Source organism: Numida meleagris, unplaced genomic scaffold (genome assembly GCF_002078875.1).
Source record: "Numida meleagris isolate 19003 breed g44 Domestic line unplaced genomic scaffold, NumMel1.0 unplaced_Scaffold119, whole genome shotgun sequence".
In the NCBI taxonomy this organism is placed as follows: domain Eukaryota; kingdom Metazoa; phylum Chordata; class Aves; order Galliformes; family Numididae; genus Numida; species Numida meleagris.
Window position 1 is genome coordinate 224575 of NW_018362987.1, and position 25678 is coordinate 250252.

General features: G+C 39.1%; 1 protein-coding gene across 19 annotated transcripts in view; it reads left to right on the forward strand.

Annotated features, from left to right (window-relative positions):
* The window catches only part of PCDH15 (protocadherin related 15), a 736955-nt gene that overhangs the window by 173663 nt on the left and 537614 nt on the right, over positions 1 to 25678 (forward strand). For 2 of the 19 annotated variants that reach the window (XM_021381881.1, XM_021381888.1), the window contains one exon: positions 11074 to 11151. The exons of the other annotated variants lie outside the window; for them this stretch is intronic. The gene's annotated coding sequence lies outside the window, so the exon portion shown is untranslated. The remainder of the gene's footprint in view (positions 1 to 11073; positions 11152 to 25678) is intronic. 19 annotated transcript variants of the gene reach the window in all.

The following is a 25678-nucleotide window of genomic DNA, read 5'->3' on the forward strand; positions in this document are numbered from 1 at the left end:
GATAGGATACTCTTTAAATAAAGTATTTGTTGGAATATTTATCTTCTGTAGAATGTAGGTCTTATTTTATACAGTTCCTTCCTGACCAATTATTCCTTAATCTATACTGGTGCAGAAGAATAATACAATTAAACACATTAATTTTTTTTTAGTTGTACGTGTTGGATTTTAATCTGGATTAAATTGCAACCTAGTACACACAATTACACGAGAGTAGTTTTTATACATTGTACAGAAACTTTCCCCATATGTTGCTGATTATCAGTGAAATTACTACTCTAATAACTTCTGCTAAAAAGTTTCACTAAATAATTTTCATATTGCATTCATTCCTGTTCCAAGTTTGTTTTTTTAAATGAATGCATGCATTACCCTCCAGATAGTGTCTTAATGAAAACTGTTCCCATTAATGGTTCTTTAATTGTTCTTGTTTATTTTTGGTGCTTTTGCCTTCAGTAAAAGGGAGTACCAAATCCCTCTTTGAGGAAGGATGTGTTTTCTAACTTTTAGATAGGGAGACATTTAGCCTAAGAGGCAGAGCTAAACATAACCTACTTCAAGCAAGATGATGATGTGAATATGAACATTTGGGCGCCTGTTTAATGGTATCTGAGAAGGGGATTGTGCACATGGGGGAATCTGCTGGTGTTGGACATAACTAAATTGATGTTCTGCAGGTGAAAGAAAATTCTGATCCAGGTTTCAACGCTTGAATGTGGGAGGGTAAGGGCTCTTGGATAGGTTTTGTGAAAACTCCAATTGTCTTCTGCAGTCATCCCCAAAGTTAGGTTTGGCTCTGCAGCCAGGGTTGGCCATACCCTTGTGGCTGGTGCTTCCCTTAGCATGGTCTCTGTTTCTCACCTACAAGTTGTAGGGAACACCTTCTAATGAAATATCATTCCAGAGTTTATTAAATTCCTGATGCTTGTTAAACAACAACTTCTCACCCCAGAGTTTTGTGCCTGCATTAGATTCTATTTTCCTCCCCCTTTAACCTCCCCCTTAAACCTCTCCCTCCTTAATCTCGTTTTTGTTTTCTCAACATCCCTGTAAGGAAGCTCCAGTCCACCTACACTGATCTATTCTGACTATGCCTTTTTCTCTCTTCTCTCTTTGTATCGGCATTAGAGCAGATCAGAAGGCTGCCACTCCTTAAAGCATTGCTGCCTTGTCCCTCCATGTGACTTCTTTGCTTGACTTCTCCACTTCCTGTCCTAGGGCAGTGTGAAAGGTTTTGTGGTCTGTTGATCCATCAAGACAACAGTCCTGTGAACACATGGGAGTGATTTTTGGTCTAAATCTGCTCAGAGTAGGAGGTTGTGTCTCACATCCTCTCCTCCAGATCTCACCTAGCAAATGATTTTCCAGCAGTGGAAAATGCTGCATACTTTTCCAGCCAGCACTCTGTGGCTTGCTGAGACAGTGCAGCTGCATTAAAAGGCCTCTTGCATACACAGCATTTTGGTTTTGGTTAGTCATGGTACAAAGTAAAAAGGAGCATTACTGTCATTTTCAGAGCTTGAACTTCAGAGCTTGAACTCCTCTGTGCTGCATTTGTATCGCCTTGGCAGGTTATTCAGCTGGTGGCATGGGAATGCTGCTGCTGCTGCAGAGAGCTGCTGTGCAGCAGGCAGTGCAGAAATGGTTGGGAACAGCCTGCTGGTCGCCATCTCATTTCTAAGAGGAAGAGATGGGAAACAGCTTCAGCCCTAGAGACGCACCTGGTCTCTTTCTCCTTGTCCTGGAGAAAATAAAAACTTTTCAAGTGGAATGTACTCTACAACCTAAGCATCGACTCCTTTGCAGTTTTTATTTCCTGGAATTGCCAATGTGTCCATTGAAAAAAGGGCTTTGAAACTGATAGAGGATATGCCACTATCCTCACAGAGATATCAGTCAGCATTGTTTTAAAACATTTTGTCTAATTCAGCTAAGCAAAATAAGACATTCTGTTTATTATGAAGAATAAAAAGGAAATTAAAAGATCTCTTTGGAAGATTTTTTTTACCCTTTACAATTGCTCCTTCTTCTGCTAAGACTAAAAAAACTTGAGGATAAAACTGCAGAAATGATATACAGATCTTATCAGGCATGACTGATAGAAAGTCAGGGTATGCAGTCTTTGCTTTTTTAACAATGTCAGATATGTATAGACTTTGAGCTGGTTAATCATTTGGATTATGCTCGTCTTTTGAAAAAACAAAATTTCTCAGCTGAAGTCCACTTACAAATAACAAAAAAATGAGAAATCTCAGTCCTTTTTAAGAAGCCTGCTGCACTTGTTGGAATAATATCCCACTATTAGCTTCAGAATAATTACACAGACAACAAGATGGTGAGGTGTACTGCCTCACGGTATTCCTTGCTTTCGTGGGTCTTTACAGGATGGTGTGGTAATGTGAATGGCTCGATTACTTTGCAAGGGAAAGAAGATATTAAGGAGAAGAGTATAATGATATTAACTGTAGGATGTGTTATTGAATGTGAGACAGAATATGGCAGCTGAGGATGTGGGTTGATGATTTACAAGAGCTGTATCAGCTAAGGTGGGTAATGTATAATACAGTGAATTCAAGTGGCAGGTAAGTGTTTTCACTCAATGATTTAGGTCTTTGTTTTCCAGCACAAAGCACAATTCTTTAATAGCTTAGGAAAGAAATGCAGCAAGCTGAATTCTTCCAAGGGTATGTCTCCCAGAGCTCCTCCCTGGTGTTACAGTCTTGTGAGTCTGTCTTACTGGATGATCAAATGTTAGTTTTTGTATCACGCTGCAACAAGAAGCAACAGTTATTCCAGGTGATAGGTACTGATTTTATCCCTGACCACGTTCACTCCTGTGCTCTCCTCATTTTTAAAACACAAGCAGTTTTGAAGCTGACTTGGGAAGCACGGAAGGCTTTTGAAATCTTGCTAGGCTAAGCCTGAGGCCAGAGCTGAGAGGAAGTGTTATTTCAGTAGCTCAGAACAAATAAGGAAAAAGGAGCAACTAAAAATTGTACCAGAAGTCCCACATAGCCTCAGAAAATCCTGTTGTCTTTACTGCTGTTTTGCATTTCCTTCATTATTCATACACTTTATGTGGCTATGTGTACAGAAAAATGGAGCTCAGATTATAACTAAAGCTCTCAGTCTTTTGGCTAGTGTAACCTCTTCCATGATCCTCTCCTCCCACTTCTTTTTGACTTCTCTGCCTGTCAGTTACCCCCTTTCTTGCAACTCATTCAGCTTTAACTGAAGTAGTGGGAATAGAACAGTCTGAAATGACTTCTGCGAGTGTTTACATGAGCCAGGAAGTTCTCATGATGGGTAGCAGCCAAGTTTCTTGGGTGCACTAGGGTGAGCATTTACTTACATAGCGATTGCTAGAGTTCTTTACCCACTTTTTCTGCTGGAGGAACCGGATCTGTTATGAGGGAATAATTTGCTGTTTAGATCTGTAACTCTGTATTTACATTTGATTTTATTATTTGCAGTGATTTATTATATATGCCTCATACATTATCTGGACCTTCAGAGATTCTTGAGTGTTTGTGTCTAAGTACTTGGTTATAGGACCATGTCTATAATTGTCTTAGTCTCATAGCTTTTTTTTTTCATGTTTGTTTAAAATTTAGGAAGATTTGCATCTAACTTGTATAATTAAAAAGTCAGGTACTAAATTCAGTCTGCATCATGCTGAAAAATTAATTCCAGAGAGTCCTCTCTAATAATAGGGGAATACTTGCATGATTAGATAGCTTCAGGCACAGAGGAAAAACCCTTTAATTAGCTTGGAGAAGATAAGTTGCTGTGTCTGAGTCATCGCAAGGAACTTTGACTATTTGTCTTTGGCTGCAGGTGCTACTAATGCTGAAAAACAGTTGTTGTGTGAAACCTTCAGAAAGCATTTTCCATAAAAGAGAAAATATGATTACCTAACTGAAGTGTTTTTTAATAATTTTAGTATTTAATTTTCTTAATACGCAATTGAATGTTAAAATTGCCTCTTTTAACAGTGATGGTTAAACTGACCTCTGTGTACCTGTTCTCAAAAGAGTTGTCCTAGTTCCTCGTATTACTTGACTGGTAACAATGGAACATAGTGATTTCAGGTACAGCGTTGGCCATTGAGAGCGGTCTCTGCAGTTCATTTGCTTCAGTGTTTGCTTCCCACTAATGTTATTTTATACCAAATACCCTGTCACCACTTCAATGGCATTCTTCAATCCTTGCAATCTCTTAGAAGTTGGATTCTGTTTAAGGAATTCAAACAAATAGGCATCTTTATAGCGTGGGCTTTTTTTCTTTCTTTTAAAAACAGTGCAAGCAAGGTAGGAATCCTCATCAATTCAAAGCTTCCTGTCAAGTTTTTATACACTGCTTAGAACATAAATTATTTGGAAATGTATAATTCAGAAATCATTGCCACTTAAGGGAATATATATCGTTTATATGGGCTAGAGATGAAAAACTCTGAAGGAAAGATACTGCTGTTGGAAAGGCTTGATTAGATACGTGGGGCTGCAGTACAATGTGTTTTGTAAGATCAGTATGTATAACAATGAGTTTTACAAATACCTTCAGTCAACCTTAAAGCAGACTTGATCTTTAACTTCCTTAAAGTATTCTGGTAACGTAGAGGTAATGCTAATCCTGTTTTTCTCTCTGCCTTTTCATCCTGCTTATTTATTTATTGGTACAGTAAAAGAGAGTGATAGCTGTACTTACTGTTTATGACCCTTATGTATATCACAGTTTACTTTTTGATTCTATGCTCTTTGAATATAGAAAGATAAAAAGAGGCCAGTGAGAAGAGCAAAGAAGAAGGACAGCAGAGTGACCGATTTTAAGACAATCTTACATCCAGTTCGTAGAAGGGAGTTAATGGAAAATAGAAGAGCTTCAGAGACATTTCTTTCCTGGAATACACTGCCAGCACACCGGCTTTTGTGTCAAGGACAGAGTATGCAGGTTCCAACAGCATGTTGGCCACTGGGCCTGTGTGTGAGCATTGAGAGTGGTGAAAGCACCCAATATTTATTTTGCCCACTCCTAGGTGGGCTGTGTAGATTCGATGCTTATTTGTCTTTTATTGTACTATCTAGAATCATAGAATCATAGAATTAGCCAGGTTGGAAAAGACCTACAAGATCATCCAGTCCAAACATCCACCTACCACCAATAAGCCCACTAACCCATGTCTCTCAACGCTATATCTAAATGTTTCTTGAACACCTCCAGGGACGGTGACTCAACCACCTCCCTGGGCAGCCCATTCCAGCACCTGACCACTCTTTCAGAAAAGTAGTATTTCCTAATGTCCAGCCTAAATCTCCCCTGGTGCAACTTGAGGCCATTCCCCCTCGTCCTGTCACTAGTTATAAGAGAGAAGAGGCCAAACCTCAGCCCACTACAACCTCCCTTCAGGCAGTTATAGAGAGCGATAAGGTCCCCCCTGAGCCTCCTCTTCTCCAGACTGAACAATCCCAGCTTCCTCAGCTGCTCCTCATAAGGCCTGTACTCCAGACCCCTCACCAGCTTCGTCACCCTCCTCTGAACATGCTCCAGGGCCTCAATGTCTTTCTTGCAGTGAGGGGCCCAAAACTGGACACAGTACTTGAGGTGGGGCCTCACCAGGGCTGAGTACAGAGGGACAATGACTTCCCTACTCCTACTGGCAACACTGTTTCTGATACAAGCCAGGATGCCATTGGCCTTCTTGGCCACCTGGGCACACCACTGGCTCATGCTCAGCCGAGCATTGACCAACACCCCCAGGTCCGTTTCCTCCACACAACCTTCCAGCCACTCTGCCCCAAGCCTATAGTGTTGCCTGGGGTTGTTGCGGCCAAATTGCAGGACCCGGCACTTGGTCTTGTTGAACCTCATCCCATGGGCTTCAGCCCAGAGATCCAGCCTGTCCAGATCTCTCTGTAGGGCCTCTCTACCCCCAGGCAGATCGACACTTCCTGCCAGTTTGGTGTCATCTGCAAACCTACTGAGGGTGCTCTCAGTGCCCTCATCCGGGTCATCAATAAAGATATTGAAGAGGACAGGCCCCAGTCTAATCTCTCTTCTGACTGATTCTGATGTGCTTAGCATCAAGAGAATTAATACTAATCTGAGCAAGGCAATGAGGAACGGGAGTAATTTTCTCAGGTGATTCTTAGTAATCTCTGAGGAGTGTCTTTGCTCCCAGCCAGGGCTCAGGTTACTGGAATTCATACATAAAAGCACTGTGCATCAGGCAGACACATGACAGAATGTTTAAATTATAGGGTAGTTCTCCACTAGGCAGTGCACTTGGTAGAAGTATCCTGGGGTCATCTCTGCACCTTCAGGTCTTTGCAGGTCCCACTTTCAACACAGTGTAACTAGTATTCAGGGAATGAGTATTTAGTGTCCTGTATTTCATACCTAGTGAAGGGATGAATCTTATTTACTGCCTCAAGAGCTGGCTGTTCCATGTGTGGATAGATATTTTCGTGGAGTTCTGAGAGAGACTTATTCACTGCCGCTGCTCCGATTTTTCTATCCAACAGCACTGATTTTTTCTGTCCAAGTAACAGGTTATCTTCAGTGTTGAAAGGGAAGCCCTATGAGGTATGCTTTGATGATGTAAAATATAATTTCTTTTTTGATTTTTCTAATGTAATATGCAGTGAAAAATATTTTTATTGTAAGGTGTTGCACTTCCTTCTCCTCTTTTTTAATTTCACCTTTTTTAGGCCATCTTGAATAAAAATAACATGTTCTTCACAAATCTAAAAACAGTGGGGATTTTAGCCACAAGTTTTAGCCACAGTTATCTTAGTGTTTATATTTGTATAATGCTTTAGAGTCACAATAATTTAGGTTGATACTTCAATAACAGTAAGTAGAAAACCACATCATTACTCTGTACTCTGTTAAGTGATATTGACCTGGAGATATTTGTTTTATTAATGCCTATATTGCTTTATTTCCTAAAAGCCTTTGAAATTTATATTGTAGCTATAAAAGAAGTATCTTTTTCTCTAGAATGTAGTTGTCAGAGTATACTAAGTGTGAATTTATTCAGGAAAATTTTTGATATTTTTCTCGTCTGACTCCCCAGAGTCTTCATGTTCTTTTTTCCTATTATTTGTTTCTTTGGAAGGAGTAAGGATCTTCAAGGTTGCAGGCAAGACTATGTTATCTGTTCCCAGAACTTTTGCAGCATTAGCTTAGAAGAAAATGTTTATTTTGCAGCTAAAATCAACTAAAATTTTGAAAATTATGCAACACTTACTTGCATCTCATTATCCCTAATTTAATAAGGAATCTTTTCTTTTGCTGAAAAATAAAAAAACAGTTTCAAACTAAAACCACATAGTGAAATGGTGGCATCTGTTCTAGAGTCTGTGGAGAACTGATTTGTCATTTCTTCAGCTTAGTGTTTTGTTGTTTTTTTTTTTGTCACCATGAAAGTAATGTCTTTTTAAAGCATTTGATGGAGAAGCTAGCCTAATACAGTAGCTTTCAGTTGTATCTCATTCTGTATATTCATTAAAATGGATGACTTTACCTTTTTATTTCTTTTGGAGAACAGCAGTGCAGATTTCCCCTGAACTTATCAAAGCACAGCCATATCTGAGGCAAAGAAACGGGAGTTGAAGGTCAGAGTGTCAGTTCTGCTGGAGTTACGACATTTGTAAGAGCTGAATCTTACCAGCATTTAGACTCTCAATTAGGCAAGATACTATTGAGCATAAATTGCCCAAATAAGTGAGCATTTCTTTGCTTAGCTTCTGTGTTGTTTTTTTTTTAAGGTTTAAATCAGAGTACATGAAAGTATGTCAAACTTAGAATGCAATGTTTCAGAGGAATTAATACTAAGAAGGATATTTAACTGTTACTTATGTCTAATTCTTTCTGTTTCTTTTATTATGAGGATTGAATCTGGCCAACCCAAGACTGCATTATTTTATGGATGATAGATGGGTAATCTGTACTCCGCTGTACATACAGGGGACTTTCAGTAGTCAGCTGGTAGCCTGAATGGCTGAAACCTTTCTTCTGCCATAATCTCAAGTTATGGTCATCATGTGGGGGAACAGTGTTAAGTGTTGTCTCTATTAGCGCATGAAATCAGATACTGAAAAATAAATTTGTTTCCTGTTGATTTGGTTTTGCAATTAGATTGCAACATCTTATGCGGAGTGTTACATAAATAAGCTTAAAAATAAGGTCAGTAGGTCTGCAGGTAGCTGAAGATATCATAGCTCATGTTTCTCTTTTGTAGTAGGGGCTAAAAATCAAGATATGTAAACTAAGGTGCTTGGGTTTTTATGAAATGCACTGAGAACCAATGCATAAGAAATATGTGATTTCCAGTTGTCCAAAGACAGGCTCCCCTTTTCCATAGGGAATTACTGATCTGTAGAGCCATCTGGCAGAGAATGAGTGTTACGTGTTACAGAGAGTCTGAAGCAACTGTTTTGTAGGTGAGCAGGGCAGAATTGCAAGGTATGTGATTTAACACCTACTGAAGAGCAGGAAACTCCTGCTCCTGCTTTTTGTGGAGGTGAAAGGATGAACTGAAGAGTACTCAGGGAAGATTGAGGAAGCCCAAAAATAGGAATCTATTGCACAACAAGCTGTGGTAACTTAGTTCTAGATGTTGTTGATGTATGCAGAAAACAAAAGTGGAGTTAGGGGATTGAATTACCTTTGGATGTTAGACTTATTCTATATGAAATGATAAATCCACATCTTAGTGATTTAGGTTCCTGGTTCAGAGCTGGAGATCAGTGTGGCCCAGTTATTAATGGTAATTGACTGATGGGTATGGGAGGCTTGTGTGTTGACTGAACTACAACAAAAGGTCTTTCCATAACTTAGTGTAGTTGATGTAGGGGTTGGAGTCAGTGATCCTTATGGGTCCCTTCTAACTCGGGATATTCTGCTGCTGTTATAATTCTAATGTTATTTGTCTGTATCCTACTGTTGCATTGAGCTGTACGCAGAAAATACTGCTGCCTTAGGATAACTGCACCATTTTCCCTTTGGTATTCAGCCTTTTCACCTCTGAAAGCCCATGCCTCAACTAAAAGTACCCTTCTCCTTTTCTTCTGCTGATAATGCTTCTTCCTCTTACCTCTATAAAGAAAATTTCTGTCAGTGAACAAGCTAGAAATCTCTTATTGATAATAAATGAAAGATTTCAAAGAAACCTTTACTAACCTTGACAAACTGAGATAATTGTAGGTGTGTTATTGCTGATAGCTAGACTTGGTGATCTTTTATAGGTTTTGGAATTGGAATGAAGAACAACTGAAGATCTCCAGGAGTTGAGGTTTTCATTAACTTTAAGTTGTTATGATAATGTCTTGTTCTAATATTTTACTACATGCATATTTATTATATATACATGCATATAATGCATATCCTGTTACATCATCATGTGCGAGTTGTGAACAGTTGAAGTGTGTGCTTTTACATGTTTGTTGAGAACAAATGATACCAAGTAAGCCACTACCATCAGGGTATGGTGGATGTACAATTGTCTATTGGTTTTGTTTGCAAGACAAAGTGAAAAAAAAAAAAAAAAATTCCAAGGTGAAGCAAATGATTAAATGATGCATTTCACCTGATTTTTATTAATATGGTTTGTTGTATATATTTCTATTATAGAGTACTAATAGTAATTTTACTAATAGCGATGAACTTTGGTTAGGGGAAAGTTTTGAAAGCTTGTTTTGGTATAAAAACAAGAAAAAAAGGCACGGTGCAGCAAGAGTTGTTATCAGTTTCAGATTAGCTCTCTATAACATTATTTTTAAACCTACATTTGTATCAGAAGGTAATGGGATGATAGCAAAATTAGAGATGATTAGGTGAACTGCAGTGCCAGTTATGGAAAATTCAGAAATAGCTTCAGATGCTTTAAGCAATTTGATTATATTAATGTAAAATATTTGCATATTGTTAAAAATAAATGTGAATTCAAAATGTTGTTTAAACTCTCAATAATTAGACAACAGATAATTGTCAAAGCCAACCACAAAGCTGTGATGTAGTAGGAGACTGGTGTGTGATGGGCCTCTGAGCCTGGCATGTGCGGTGACGGAGAGTAACTAAGAACATGCTGTGCTATGTCAAGCTTGTGTTAATAGAGATTCCAGTTTGTTTGAATAATTCCTTGCACTTTATCTGCATAACTCATGACAACAGAGGAAGAAATTCTTTCCAAGAGTGTAATACAAAGTTAAATGTTGAAACCTTATGATATCTAGGTATGTGCAAATATGTTTGATGCAGGGATGTGTTTGACTTACACGTCTTACATGCTTGTTTATTTAATCTCAGCCTCTTTATAAATACGACCATCACGTTTCAGAGTATAAGGGTGTAAGAGTAGCACAATATTCTTACTCTCGCCCTCTGCTTTTTCTTTGTAACTGCAGTCTTAAGAAAAAGCAAATACGTGAACAAGCAGATGTTCTTTAGATATTGAAATTATCCTATTTTGATCCTCATTTCAAAATTTGCTGAGCTGTATTCACATATCTACTTGTTTTGTGTGTGCAGTACAGTTTAATTCAATCAAGTTACTACAGCATTAAGTATTATCTGTGTTTGAACGTTTGAAAAATGGAAGAAATAGAGTTATGACAGTGATATATTGATGTATTTTTGAAATCATACACAAACACAAGTAACTATCAATCTATGTGTGTAGCATTTTGAAGATTTATTGAACCTACTTACTGAAAACCTTGAACATACTTGTGTTACCATGTGCATCTTTATTAGTGCTTTAGGAGTGACTTAGGTGTGCTTGTTTTGCTAGTGCTGTAGTCAGATAATTTCAGGAAATATGTACTTAGGAGTTTTTTCCTCTCAGGTTGATGTCAAGGCTGTTACTTGAGAGGTAGAGGGTAGAAAACATTCTAGTTATAAATCAAACAGATTCTTCATCTAGAAAGCTTTGATTTATCAATATCAAATTAACTTTTGCAAAGTTGCTCCAATTTATCTCAAATACAGGAATTTTGATTGGGAAAAAAAAGTATTCACACTGTCCACTCAAGGTAAAATCTTGATGTAGTATCAATTTACTGTGTTTTCTAGGAAGATGGGGATATAATTCAGCAGATACTTCTGGAGCAGCTGTCCTTGATCTGGTTGACAGAGAGACCAGGAGAAAAGGTAGTTTTTTTTTCTTCTCAGAGAAAAGTGTGTTTTAAAGTTAGATGTGTTTTTTTCCTCCTCTAACTTCATAAAACATACATGCACATGAAGACTTTACATGGAGAACTCTTGGACAGACAAAATAGATAAAAAAAAGATTAAATAGTGTAACTAGTATGCTATAATATTTAAGTAAGATAGTGTAATAGTTTATTAAAGTAGGAGGTTCCTGAGATGTATTTTAAAAACAAAACAAAACTAAGCTACATTTTTTTTCTTATGCATGTGCAAAAAAATATTTCTACTATCTGGACTAGATTTATTATTCTCCATTGATTGCCTCATTCTGTTGGAGCACATTTCTTGCAATAAAGTAGTAGAGCTGTCACATCTATCATGATGCGTCAGAGATCTGTCAGGCCGATGGCTTTTTTGGAAGTTTGCCTTTTCAGAAAAATGTAGCTGAGTGTTATAGGCAGAAGTTTGACATTTTCAGGATGAAAATCAGTCTTGTTTTATGTGGTGTTTCTCAAACAAAACTTGTGCTGTGATTGCACAAGTAATGGTTTAATATGTTTGAGCGTGCACTACCTATGCTGAATACTTTGGGTAACAGACTTGATGTACTCTGTAATGAACATAAATTGCAGAAACAAGAGATATTCAAGGAAGATGGCAGATCACACTTCATCTTCAATTGTTATGAATGTGAACATAAAGTTAGGAGCTTACCTTTTCTTCTGAAGTTAGTTAGGAACTTACATCTTAGAATTAAACATAGCCTGTTGCAAACTACTAGTTTCCTTCCGTATACAGGAAAAGAAAAGAAGCAAGAGCTATTAAAAGCAGTTGCTTAGAACAGAATAAGCAGTGGAATGCCTGAGTACCTTGGAGGAGAGCTTGAATGAAGCACTTCTGAAACTGATGGATATTGTACTTGAAAATTAATCTCAAAATGGTCAAATGCATTATATATTAATAAAACATCTTGTAAGAAGAGGAACTGTGTGCCAGCACAGGTAATTGCCAAATTGGTTAGTATTTGGGTTTGTCTTTATACATTATGTTGTTAATAAAGACAAGCTACAGATAAAGACGGTAATGGTTAAGAGGAGTATCTACAAACAACAGAAATCAGGGAAAAGCAACAAAGAGCCATAAACAGACGAGCATCAGTAGTAGGATGCTAGGAGAGCTCTGGTAAAAAATGTTTGATCTAGGTTGCTGCCCTGGGAAAGTGACTGGAAATAACTAACGAAGCGATGGTCTTGCTCTGTTGTTAGTCACATTCAGCGTAATAGTCCTCATAAAAATAAATACGTAAATGTTTTGATTCTTAGTTTTCCCCTTTCAGTGGACACAGCTAAGGGAATTGCTTAGTAGTAGCTATTAATTCTAGAGCGTAAGTATGTGGGATGAAGAACCACCTCTGTATGTGTATGTACGTAGTGATGGTTTTCAACTCTCTTTTGGTTTTGTTGGAATGGTACCTTTGGCACAGAGGCATGGTATAACAAAAGAATATTAAAATGGTCCAGAACCATTCAGAAAGAGAAAGCAATAGACTGTAACAGAGCAGAGGTCAGATTTACTGTAATGAGTCATAATTGGCCGTTCTAAAAGATGCGTATTTATGGAAATGTATTATACTGTGTAAATATAGGGGATTTTGTTTTTCAGAAGCCTTAGGAAGTCTTTTTGGTACCCTCTGTGCTATGTTACCTGGTATCATTATTGTTCTAACAGTAACTATTTAAATCAGACATTTTGTCACTGGAATACATACCAATTTTCCATGCAAATGATAATTTGTCAGCCATGAAATAGTGGCACCATTTTGTTAATGAGTTTAGTAATGCATGAGATGGGTAATTAGAGGAGGAATGGTTTTGTACCTTTAAGTTCCTAACAATAGATATATTTAGGAGAACAGCGAAGCTCCCTACAGCGCTCATACCATCTTTGATTTAAGTAAGCTTGATATCCAAGTTTGACTGATAATTTCTCGGCCCTGTAGTTAGTAATAAAAAGGAACTGGAGAAAAACAGATATTAGCTATTCCTGAGCTAAAGGCACTCAGAGCAAAAAAATGTATTTCACAGTAGATGCCATTAACACAGATTGCCTTCAGCCTATTAAGCCTCATCACTGCAATGTTTTAAACAAGTGTTTGTTTCTAAGAGCTGTGGAAGCTGAAGAATTCAAAGCCACCTAAGTTTTAAAAGTATGTTTTCTGAGCCTTAATAAAATGACACTTGGTCTTAATTTTATGTCTCCATTCATGCAGGAAATTAGGGGACTAACTTCTTAGTGCACAACTCTCATTTTTGAATCTTTAGGCTCAATTTGGCAGACTCTATTGCTCAAATTAGTTCCTAAATGAATTACTTGTTTCTGAAGTTTAACCGATAGCAACTTGGATAAAAATACTCATCATACGAACATGCTTCTCATTTGCAGAAGTAATTATATGATGGTTGTTCTCGTCAAGATGCATATTTGCTCAGAAATTTAAAGCTAATAAGTTACTGAATTTCTCTGTGCAATATGTCATCAACTATGGCCTTTCTTCTCTAATCATAAGCTGCAAATTTTACACTGTTTTGGACTAGAATGAACCCAAACATCATTTAACTGTTGTGCATCATGTCTGTGGAAAGTCTGGATGAAGACTGATGTTGTTATTAGCATGTCTGTTTTTTTTTAATGACCATTTAATTGTTATGAAATGACATTTTCAAGTGAGGCCTTGGTAAAGGTATAGTGAATGATGCTTTCATGGCATTGCAGGCTTGGTGGACATCATGCAAAGTCACTGGCTGGTCCAGCCTGAAGTCAGGTTGGGAGGAGTCACTTTCAGCACACACACTGACTTGGAACTAAGGTGTGAAATGGCTTGTCAAACTTGCATTTGCTGTTGATTGTGCCTCTAGGCTCATGCTTTGAGCCAAAATACAGCCTGTTGAAGTCATACAGTTTGGAGGTGGTTGTTTGTCATTTTACAGTGTTGCTAAAGTGATATAAGTATTGTTAATAATCATATATTTTGTGTGCCCTTGTGATGCTTCAACTTCATCTGATGCTCAAGAAGGTGAACATCGATGCTTTCGTTGCTTCTGTGTGTAGTGTACTTGAGATGCTGTCTAGTACCATACTTAGATCCCTGTCAGAGCGTTTAAAGGGATCTAGATAGGCCTTCTCATTACTGTGATTTTCTCAAAGATGACTGAAATGCTTTTAAACACTGAGTAAAAGCAGGTTTAGATATACCAGAAGTTCAAAGGCTTAGCTTATTAGGTACAAAAGAACTATGGGGGGTTTCTAAGCACCTTTCCTCCTAATCCCCTTGACCTGCAATAAGTGTCCTTGACTTCAGCCAACACAGCAACTTGATCAGAAAGTCCCTGTGTTTTCATAGGGTTTTTTGTTCCATGTCCTCTGAGGCCTACCTGTCTGCACCCTGCTCCGCTCAGCACTCTCCTGTTTGTCATGAGCAGCAGGGCCTTAGCTCCTGGTGCTGTCACTGCTGCTTTGCAGTGGGTGTTACTGTTCTGTTCTTCTGCCCCACTTGGTCCTCAAACCCCAGCGTAAGCACTTATAATTCTACACAAATGACTTTCAGCGACCAGTGCATTTATAGCTTTGGTTCATATTGGTGCATGATGAGCTTCTGTTGCTTCTGAGTGCAGTAGTTGGTCTTGACCACAGCTAATGTGGCATATATTTGTAAGGTTACTAACAGTAAAGGTCACCTACAGTTTAGAAATGGTTACATTCTTTCTTTTCTTTACACTTGCATCTAACAAGTATCCACCGATTCATTTGTAGAGTCCTAAGAAAGCTCAAGGTCCATGACAGAGTCTGTGCCATAAAACCTCTTCTCAAATTGCTGCATCATAATTGTCAAGTTCCGAAGAGATTGCCATTAAGAGAATGTGTTTAATGTGTAGATAAATAAATGCACAAACCTATTCCCCATCTGCTGTTCATTTTGATACTGAAACTAAAATAATGACGTTGAAAATTGATTTCAGCTTTTCCATTAGTAAACTAATTGGAGTATTCTGCATATAGTTAATTTTAATTTCATCTGAAAACATTCTTCTTTTGACGTTTATGGGTTGTTTGAGTGATTGTTTATGTGATAAGAAAATTAATATTTGACACATTTTGACATTGTGATCAGAAGTCTGTTTTCCAGTATGTCGGGGTGGCAGAAATGAAAAAGAAACAGAACTGGTTGCATCGCAAAGACTGTATCAGCAGTGGATACTTTTGCCTGCGTGCTGAACCTGTGGTCACTAAGCCCTAATCTGGTATAACAAATAGAAGAAAACCACAGGATAGGCAGTTGTTTTGCCCACTTGGTTTGATAGGCATAGTTTAGCTAGGAGGATTTGGATTTTTCAGTGTCAGCGTTAGCCATCTGAATTTATTCACCTGAACATGAGAGTTAAGGTTTCAGGGCAGCCCTGAAACCTCCTCCTGCACATTTCTTTAATTGGCAGAGTGTAATTAAGTTAAGCTGGAAGGTACTATTAGCTGCAAGTGAGAACACTTCGGTGTCAGGGCAGACTTCAGTGCCAGTTGGCATGAAATGTGCCATGGGTTCATGTTGAATGGAGAGAAGAATAGAACTGTTCAGCAGTGAGCTGGCTGAGTAACAGAAACTGCCACCTAACATAACTGAGAAGAGCAACTGATACATTAATAGGAACACTGCTTTCCTTTGAGGCTTGATTGCCAGTGGGATGTAAGATGTCTTACAGATCTAAGAGGGTAACCAGAAACACAAGATGAGGAAGATGGATGGACCACTCACTGGATAAAGAATTGTCTGGATGGTCGCACTCAGAGAGTTGTGGTCAGTGGCTCAATGTCCAAGTGGAGACTGGTGATGAGTAGCATTCCTCAGGGATTGGTGCTGGGACAGGTGTTATTTAACATCTATGTAGACGACAGACAGGGGGATCAAGTGCACCCTCAGCAAGTTTGCAGACAACACCAAGCTGAGTGGTGCTGTTGACACGCTAGAGGGAAGGGATGCCATCCAGGGGGACCTGGACAGGCTTGAGAGGTGGGCCCATGCCAACCTCATGAAGTTCAACAAGGCCAAGTGCAAGGTCCTGCATCTGGGTCAGGGCAATTCCTAGCGCAGGTACAGAGTGGGCAGAGAATGGCTTGAGAGAAGTCCTGAGGAGAAGGATTTGGGAATGTCGGTTGATGAAAGATTCAACATGAGCTGGCAATGTGCTGTTGCAGCCCAGAAGGCCAACCATATCCTGGGTTGCATCAAGAGAAGTGTGACCAACTGACCGAGGATGGTAACTCTGCTCCTCTACTCTGCTCTCATGAGACCCCATCTGGAGTACTGTGCCCAGATCTGGAACCCCCAACACAAGAAGGACATGGAGGAGTTGGAGTGGGTCCAGAGGAGGGCCACAAAGATGATCAGAGGGCTGGAGCACCTCCCCTGCGAGGACAGCTGAGAGAGTTGGGGCTCTTAAGCCTGGTGAAGAGAAGGCTCTGAGGACACCTAATAGCGGCCTTCCGGTACCTGAAGGGGGCCTACAGGAAAGCTGAGGAGGGACTTTTAATAAGGGCATGTAGCGAAAGGATGTGGGGAAATGGCTTTAAACTGGAAGAGGGTAGATTTAGACTAGATATTAGGAAGAAATTCTTTACTGTGAGGGTGGTGAGACTCTGGATCAGGTTGACCAGAGAGATTGTGGATGCCCCCTCCCTGGAAGCATTCAAGACCAGGCTGGATGGAGCTGTGAGCAAGCTGGTCTAGTGGGAGGTGTCCCTGCCTATAGCACGGGGTTGGAATCCAGATGACCTTAAAGGTCCCTTTCAACCCAAACCATTCTGTGATTTTACAATTAAGAATCTGGCAGACAAATGATGAGGTTGGCACAACTCCTTGTGAGTTAATTCTCAAGCACCTTCTTGAGGAAACAGCCTTGGAAGTTGTAATAAAGCTGTTGATCACTCTTTTATTTGGTTTTTGTTCAGTGGAGTAGCATCTGTATGTGTTCATGGACTGTAAGTAGGCTGGCATCATAGAGGTATATTTATCTTTAAGTTCCTTCCTTGCAGAAGCAACTGGGGCTGAGCCTCACTTGGACTTACTGATTAGAGTGTCACTTACCTTCAGAGTAAGCTTTCCAGTTGAGTTTTTCCCGTCTAATGAAATAGGCCATCTGGTTGAATGCCATCTCTGTGCATTTGGTATTCTCCAGTTTCTCAGTCTCATTTGTTATGTTGAGGATATAAACTAAAAACAATACCTAAGCAACTTCTCTCTCCAAAATGATAACCAGATGTGCCTTTAATCTCTGTTTATGACCAAAATGCTTTTGTCTCAGATAAAATTACATTAATTACTCACATTCATGTATTCATGCTGATAATGAAACAAAACGAATTTTCTTCATGTTGTTGGAAAGCATAGCGTGATGAACTGAAACACGTGGATCCTGTGGTATTTTTGTCACTATACTAGCTCATGGAAGACGTGGATTTTTTCTTCCATCACTTCAGGTGCATTTCTACCTTGAGGATTGCAAATGGTAGATGTTTTCACAGCCTGTACTGACTTGCTGGCAGAAATCTGTAGGGTATACCAATGGCTTGTTGTAGAATGGCACTGAAAGTTCAGCTAGGTGAGTACTACTATAGATGTGTGGCCCAACATGGTTCTCTTCCTGCTCTGCCAGGGCATTTACTATCTGTTGCAAACAGGGTGGAGTGTTCTCCCTAGCTATTCCCAGCCTGTCATAGTTTTCCTTGATTTTTTTTTCCTCTGAAGTTTTTAAGGAAAACATCAGAGCTAAGGAAAAGGAAGCCTTTTCTGTTTCCATCAGTGATGCATCAGAATAGAGGGAGTGAATATGAACATCTCAGTGCTTCCCTGTGTTATTAGATTCAGTTAGGTGAACAATCAAGTAGAATGGGAAAATGGGAAAACTGTGTGCATCCATAATGCTGTTTCTCTGGTAATGAGAGTATGTATTCAGAACTGAAAAATATTGATTTTCCGTTTTTGTTTTTTGTTTCAGAATGGGATGCACTTCAGAACCTAGTATTTTTGGGTTACTCATTTACAATGAGTACATTTTTACTCATTGTGTTAAAACTGGCAGCAGCTGCACTTTTAAAGATAAGGGCAAATGACACTTGTCCAGACAAAGAAATCATTTGGAAAGAAATTATTAGTATGCAATACTAAAATGTGATGGCAGGGAATAAAAGAGCAAGCATGTTGTGTTGGCTTGTGAGCATATAGGCTGACACGAGTATGAAGTAATGAATATATTTCAAAAAAAATTCACAAAACCCATCCCCAAAAAAGTTAGCAATGCTGAAAATTTGATTGATAAGAGCTTTCTCTGCTCCATGGAGTTGTCCGTTGACCAACTGTTGTCACGATGTTATCTAAGGATCTGCGTCCGTGACAAGGGGGACAGGCCTGGAAAAAAAAAAAAGAAAAAAAATTGTCGGCGGGTAGGGGCCGGCCCCGAGCAGTCCGGCAGCTAAAGCAGCAGGGAAGCCGCGGACCCACACCCTGGGGAAAACAAAGGGAAAAGGGGAAAGGCAGGGAACTCGTAGACGGATCTAAAACAAAACAGCGGCACCAATCTGAGGAGGAACAACTAATTTTACTAAATATATAGAAATTGTGGCCAGTAAATCAGAACGGAGTTTACAAACTGAGATTCTCACACTGTAAGCTGCAGGAGGACCACGTGCTTCTCCGCCGGGCAGGAAGGGAAGAAGGCAGGAACACCTTCTGGCTCTGCCAGGCAGCTTCACCAGCCTCTCCAGACGCAAAGACCCCAGGGGAGTGCAGCTCCTCCCCTCCCCTTCAGATAACCCAGACACCAAAAAAGGCAGTTTGCAGTAACCAGGGAATTAACTCTTTAATTGCCAGTGCTTTGCATGATGTTACGATGTGGAATACCTACAACAAAAATCACAAAACCATGACAACTGTAGGGCTGAAATATTTAAAATTAATAATGAGGAGAAATACTTCTGTTGCTACTACTCTGCTTTTTTCCCCCTTTTTCTTTAAAATGGCAGTAATGCAGCTGCAAGGCTTTTAATCCCAAACTGAACAATGTGGGTAGAGCTGGTCAAGTGTGACTAAAAGCTACTGATTTATCCTAAACGTGTAGTCTTTGGACTATTCACTATTAAAGTGTGAAGTGAAAGGTAGTGAGAACGCGTTAAAAATGCAGCCTTTCCATATGGAAACAAAAATATGTCTTTATGAACTATTTTCTCAAGATTCACAAGAAGTGAAATAGAGACAGGTATGAAACAGGCATACCTGTATGCAATGCATATAATTTAGAGGCAGAACAAGGATCTTAAAGGTGAGTCCTCCTTCCTAGTGAATATCAGTGCAGTAATCTGTGATCTTTTAAAGGAGTAATGGTGTAAATAATACTGAGTGTTCATTTCTCCCAAGTTTACCAGAATTAGCATGTCATAGCTGCTCCTTCACTCTTATGTCATAACAAGTGCCAAATCTATGCAGTTAGTATGCACCAGTGCATTTCAAATGCAAAACTGTAAAGCAACAAAATGCTTTTGAAAGTCTGGTGACTGACAACCATCTGCTGTATGTTTAATTACAATAAGCTATTTACTATTTTGTCAACATGAATTACATGTGCACATGTACATACCAAATGTATATACTTTATATGTACAAAAAATCAGACTATACATGATTACTTTGTAGACCAAGATGATGTAGATTAAAGGGCTGTATATATTACTCGATTGTTAAGGACAAAAGTAAACGCCCTCCTTGGGCAGAAAGTGTATTTGGGTAGTGTCTCATCCCTCTCCCTAGGTTTTGAGGGAGGGGAAGCTTGTTTTATGTCCTGAATCACTCTGCCCCTAGTCAGCAGGGCTTGCTGCCATAATGGAGTCATCCAAGATACAGTGGTATGATCTCCTAACATCCTGTATGAAGATAAAAATATTTGCTCCCAGGACAAGTCTTCAGCCAGAAAACATTCCTAGGCCTTCCCATTTGAAGCCAAACAGCTTCTGGCTCTGTCCAAAGGAATGCTTTCCAATGTAAAACTGTCCACAAAGTGTTGCTGATTGTCTCATGTTGATTTGAGACTAAGCATTCCTTACTAGTCTCAGGTAGATAACTGTGATACCATCACATGTTTTGTGTTCAGCAAAGTCCACTGAAGTATGTTAATGTCAGTTCTATCAGTCTGTAATAGAAAGATAAGAAATTGTTAACCAATTTATAACTCAACAAAAAATTAGGAGTGAATGTGCTTAACTCTAAAAACATGTTAAATAGGTTTAATGCTTGTTAACAAGGAAGTGAGTTGCTTATATACATCTGTATGCATTTTGTTAAGGTGACTCAGACTCTGTTATTGCTATCTCCACTGAGAGGGAGGAGGGTGAAGGAAGAATTGTCTACTGGTACTTTAATATAGAAAATAATTTAGTTCTCACATGTCCTAGTGAATGACCTCTGCAGCTGCTGCCAGGACCCAGGGTGCACTCTTCTAGGAATGTAATTTGGCAAAGCAGAAGAGTTCACCTGGCTGGGTCTTAGGTCAGCTCCCTGAATGGCAAGAGCTGTTGGGAACTGCTTTAAGCTGAAGCATTGTCTCTGCTCGAGCTGCCCTCCCCCGCCATATATGTTCCAGGTCTCCTTCCTTTAGGGCTCTGACTCACACCCACTCATGCTTTATCTTATGGAAATACTGCACTGAGGAGTGTTCTTTCTCCTTACATTTTAAAATATCAAATGTGGCTGAACAAGCAGTTTTATGTTTTGTCCTTACACTATGTTTCAGTTATGTCTTTATGTAACTTAAATCCATTGAAATGTAGTAAAACATAAACATAAAAACATCTGAGTCTTAGAGTAGCCACTGAAGACATCGAGAAAGAAGTTTAATAGTATAGATTACTGTTCTAATCGAATAAGTCTAGCTCATGTGCACATTGTGTCTTTCTCCATTTCTTTGCTTGTATTGTTTTTTAACTGTGATTTATATCTGGAAAATTTATTATATATAATCTGTGCCACATTTGCCTTTATTGTCTCATGGCACATAACTCATTATCTGTGGGTGTAGACATTAGTGTGACTCAGTATTACTGAGTCAGAAAATGTTAGATATCTGAGGGTATTTTGCTTATTAAAGAGCTCAGTTTTAAAGCAAGTAAAAGTGATAACTGGAGTCTGTGAGAACACAAAGAGATGAAAGTGAAAAGTACTTCACTTTTTGTGATAAAGCTTGAAAATGGCTCACGATAGTTTGAAAGTCAGAAACTCATTAAAATGTCTGTATTTGCTGATGCTTATGTTTTTTTTGACATAACTAATGGTTGTTTTCCAAAAGTTAGTTAATATTACAGCATCAGGAAGGAGTTTTGGGGTGGTAAGTACCTGCATCATGTAAACAACTTTCTTAAATTTTTAATAGCTGGTTATGTAGTATGAGTTAATTTCTTTACTACTTACTATGACATACTTTAGTTCTCCTGTCTTATTCTGAGTCTTCAGTATTCTTACTGTAGCTAGTAGTGTCCCCTGGGGGTCTGTGCTAGGTCCGATCTTGTTCAACTTATTCATCAGTGGTATGGATGAAGACACAGAATTCACCCTCAGCAAGTTTGCTAATGATACCAAACTGGGAGGAGTGGGTGGCACACCAGGGGGCTGCACTGCCATTCAGAGAGATCATGACATCCTGGAGAATTGGACAGAGAAGGACATCATGAGGTTCAACAAGGCCAAGTGCAGGGACCTCTGTCTGGGGAGGAATAACTGCATGTACCAGTATGGGTTATGGGCTGACCTACTGGAAGGCAGCTCTGTGGAGGAGGACCTGGGAGTCCTCGTGCAAAGAGGACTGGCCATGAGCCAGCCGTGTGCCTTGTGGCCAAGAAGACCTCTGGTATCCTGCATTGAAAAGAGCATGGCCAGCAGGTTGAGGGAGGTGATCATCTCCCACTGCCCTGGTGAGGCCACATCTGGAACACCGAGTCCAGTCTATGAAAGACACGTTGCTCCTAGAGAGAGTCTGGTGAAGGGCTACAAAGATGATTAAGGGGCCTGGAGCATCTCTCCTACGAGGAAAGTTGAGACTTTTTAACCTGGAGAAGACTGGGAGGGGATCTTATTAATGTGTGCAGATACCTTAAGGGAGAGCATCAACAGGATGGGGTCAGGCACTTTTCGGTGGTGGCTGGCAACAGGACAGGAGGCAATGTGCTCAAACTGGACCACAGGAAGTTCAGTCTGCACGAGGGAAAAAAAAAAAATCTTCACTGTGTGAAGGCACTGGAACAGGCTGCCTGGGGAAGTTGTGTCCTTCTCTGGAGATTATCAAAACCCGCCTGGGTGTGATACTCCTTTGAAGCAGGGGATTTGGACTAGGTGATCCTGAGTAGTTCCTTCCAGCCTCAACCATTCTGTGATTTGTACCTTTTCTTTACTTGAATTTGACCTGATTGTCTTGTGATGGCAGACTGACACTTTTGTGTGGTTTTTATTCCATTATTTTTTAAAAACTTTTGAGCACAAAATGTAAATTACTGACTGAAGAAATTTCTGGAGAGAAACACAGCCTTAATTCTAGTATTTTCCCACTGTTCAATACTAATAAAAAGGTCTACATTTTATTAAAATCACAAACCCGTGATATATACATAGATGGAATACAGTGTGTTAAGGTTTGCACGTATGAGGGCTGCTCCAGAAGAAACGCCTCCTATTTTATTCTGTTGGCCCAGAACATCAGAGGTGGATGTTGGTAGTATGGCAGTAGAGACCCAAATTTCGCCCCAGCATCTTGTTACATTTTATTGCTGTGCAACAGATGGCAACAGAAGGGCAGTCTGACAAAATGACATCTGACCTGGAAGTGTATATGAAGGAGAGCCATTGAGTTCCTCCATGCGGAAATAGTGGCACCCATTGAACATGCATAGCTAATGGTGGTGACTGTGTTGAAAAACAGTGTTTTGTAACTGAGAATTTGCTCTATCAGCTAACCTTATTGTGCTCTTTGTATTTGTTGTAGTTTCTATGGAAAGAAATAAGAGATGTTACTTTTGGAGCAACCTGAAAACAGGACAGATGTAGTCTACAAAAGCATACAGTATTAAAACAGGAGCATCACATAGATTAGGAATTAAGCTACAAAAAGAAATTATGTTCTAAACTGTCCTAAACCCTTAAATATACAGAAGTAGTCCCTTTCGTCTGATGAATGACGAATGGTCTCAGCAGTGCTCTGCTTTGTACTGCAATAATAGTAATGTGGCAGGGATGGCATGCAGTGGCTTTTTCTTGCTTGTCTCAGCGTCAGATGAATGAGGGCTAGATGTAACTGCTGTGTAATTCAAGGCATTGCCCAAATCTCATGAACTCTTAATTGAGTGTTCAGGAAACTATAAAAGGCATCCTGGAAACTCTAGCACAGTACCCAGGGGCATGGGCCAGGGAAATCCAAAAATCTCTCCATTGCTTTATTGGAAGAGATTGTCAGATAGTTTCAGGACCTCATGGGTGCTTACTGTAATCCATCAAAGATACTGCTGTTTTGCACATTAATCTCACCTGAAGCATTTAAAAATCTTTATTGTTAAACTTACAGTCCAACTACAAGGTCATCTACTCTATGCTTCCATGGGCAGTGGAAGTTTCTGATGAAATCTATGATGTGAACTAGAAGGATTTTGAGATTTGTAAGACTTACACAGAATTTGGAATAATGAATGGGAAATTGGTGACACAGAAGTAGATGTTGAGAAAGCAGTGACCAAGAGAGTAAGGATGGTTATTATACATGTTGTATCTGTACAAATTGTATCTCCAACTTTGACCAAATCACTGGTATTTTGGTAATGCATGCTCAGTAATGTGATGACATTTAGAATCTATATAATATTGTTTATTGTTCATAAGGGGCAGGTTTTTTTTATTCTAAAAGCCTTTTAGGGCACCATGAACTATGAGAAACACCTAGTAGGCTGATGGGAGGCGGTGAGTAGAAAATCAGGACTGTTTTAGGCCCTCTAAAAATAAATATGAGACAATAATCACTTTATGAATAGAACAGTATTGCTTACTTTAAAAAAGCTGCAGAAGTAGTCTGCATTTTTCTCAGTATTCTCATATACATAAATGAATGACACTAAAAAATCCCAACTTATTTTAACATAACTAAGGGTTTTCACTTTTTTTTTTTTTGTAATCTGTCATATGTGATATGAAAGGCCTGGAGTTACAGTACTAAGGTAGTGGAGGAAGACTCAGAATATGCAAGGGGGAGATTTTTAAAATCAGAATATATGATAGAATCTGAATATATGATAAAAAGTTGCACTGACTCCAGTTAGGGAAAAGATATAATATATACCGTTGGAAACAAAACAAAAAACACCCAAAGACCAGAGTGCAGATTGAGAAGCTTCTTTTTGTAGGAATATTAAATGTAGCAGTATGCAAAACGAAAAATGAACAAAACCTTCCCATTGTTGACTGAACCTTGTTTTTAATCAGAGGCTGCATTGTTTTGAGAAGCTGACAAAATGGAAGGAATTTTTGAGGAGATAAAACAATGGTGATTTTGTTTTGTTTTCTTCCCCCTTTTCTTTAGTGTTGAGCAAATTAAAAGGAAAAAATGTCAGAATGGTATTTTCCTGTGTTAACAAACAGGAAAAGGGAAGCATAAGATAGTTCATCAGACAGATCCTTTTAATTAAAATGCTGTTTGTGCTGAGTTTGCAACAGCAATGAGTGGCATCATTGGTGGTCTTAATTGCAGGCTTAAGTTGCTTCTGGGAGAAAAAAAAATAAATGTATTTTCTGATGTAAAATAGTAGTAGAAGTAAAAGCATACGCTTCAAATAGCAGTTAAGCGGGTTAGAGCTTTATGAGAGTAATGTTAGAATAATGTGAAAGAGCTTGTGAATATTTTAGGTGGTTTGGCAGAAATGTCCACTGAGTATTAATTGACTATCAAAAAGGTAAACATTGTCAGGATTTTTAGAGAGGATGAAGAATTTAGCAGAGTGCATCTCTGCTGTGTTGGTCTCAGAGGATAATCAGAGCCACAGAATTACCTCTGTGCACGGAGCATGCAAGTCTCTGGCTCTTCAATCTGGAGAAGTGGTGTTCTGGTGTGTGTACAAAAGAAGTTAATAAATTATGAGCAGCCCAAAGAGGATGTATAGCAAGTTGTTATTGCCTCTGTCTTGAAAGGTTTGCAGATTCAAAACAACCAAAAGTAGATGGTTCTGAATAAAGTGATCTGAAGCATTGCTGACTTGTGTTCATGTAGACAGAAGTGGAAATTGGATGTGATTATGGAGGAAGAAATCAATAAAAGTTAAATATGTAGAAATTCTCTGACCTAAGAAGTTCCCAAACAGCAAACTGTTGGAAGCCAGAAGCTTGTTTAGGTGAAACAGAAGGAATTGTCTAACAGGAATCATTCAATGCAGGAATTCTCACCTTACTAGCTGTGTTTAGAATCCT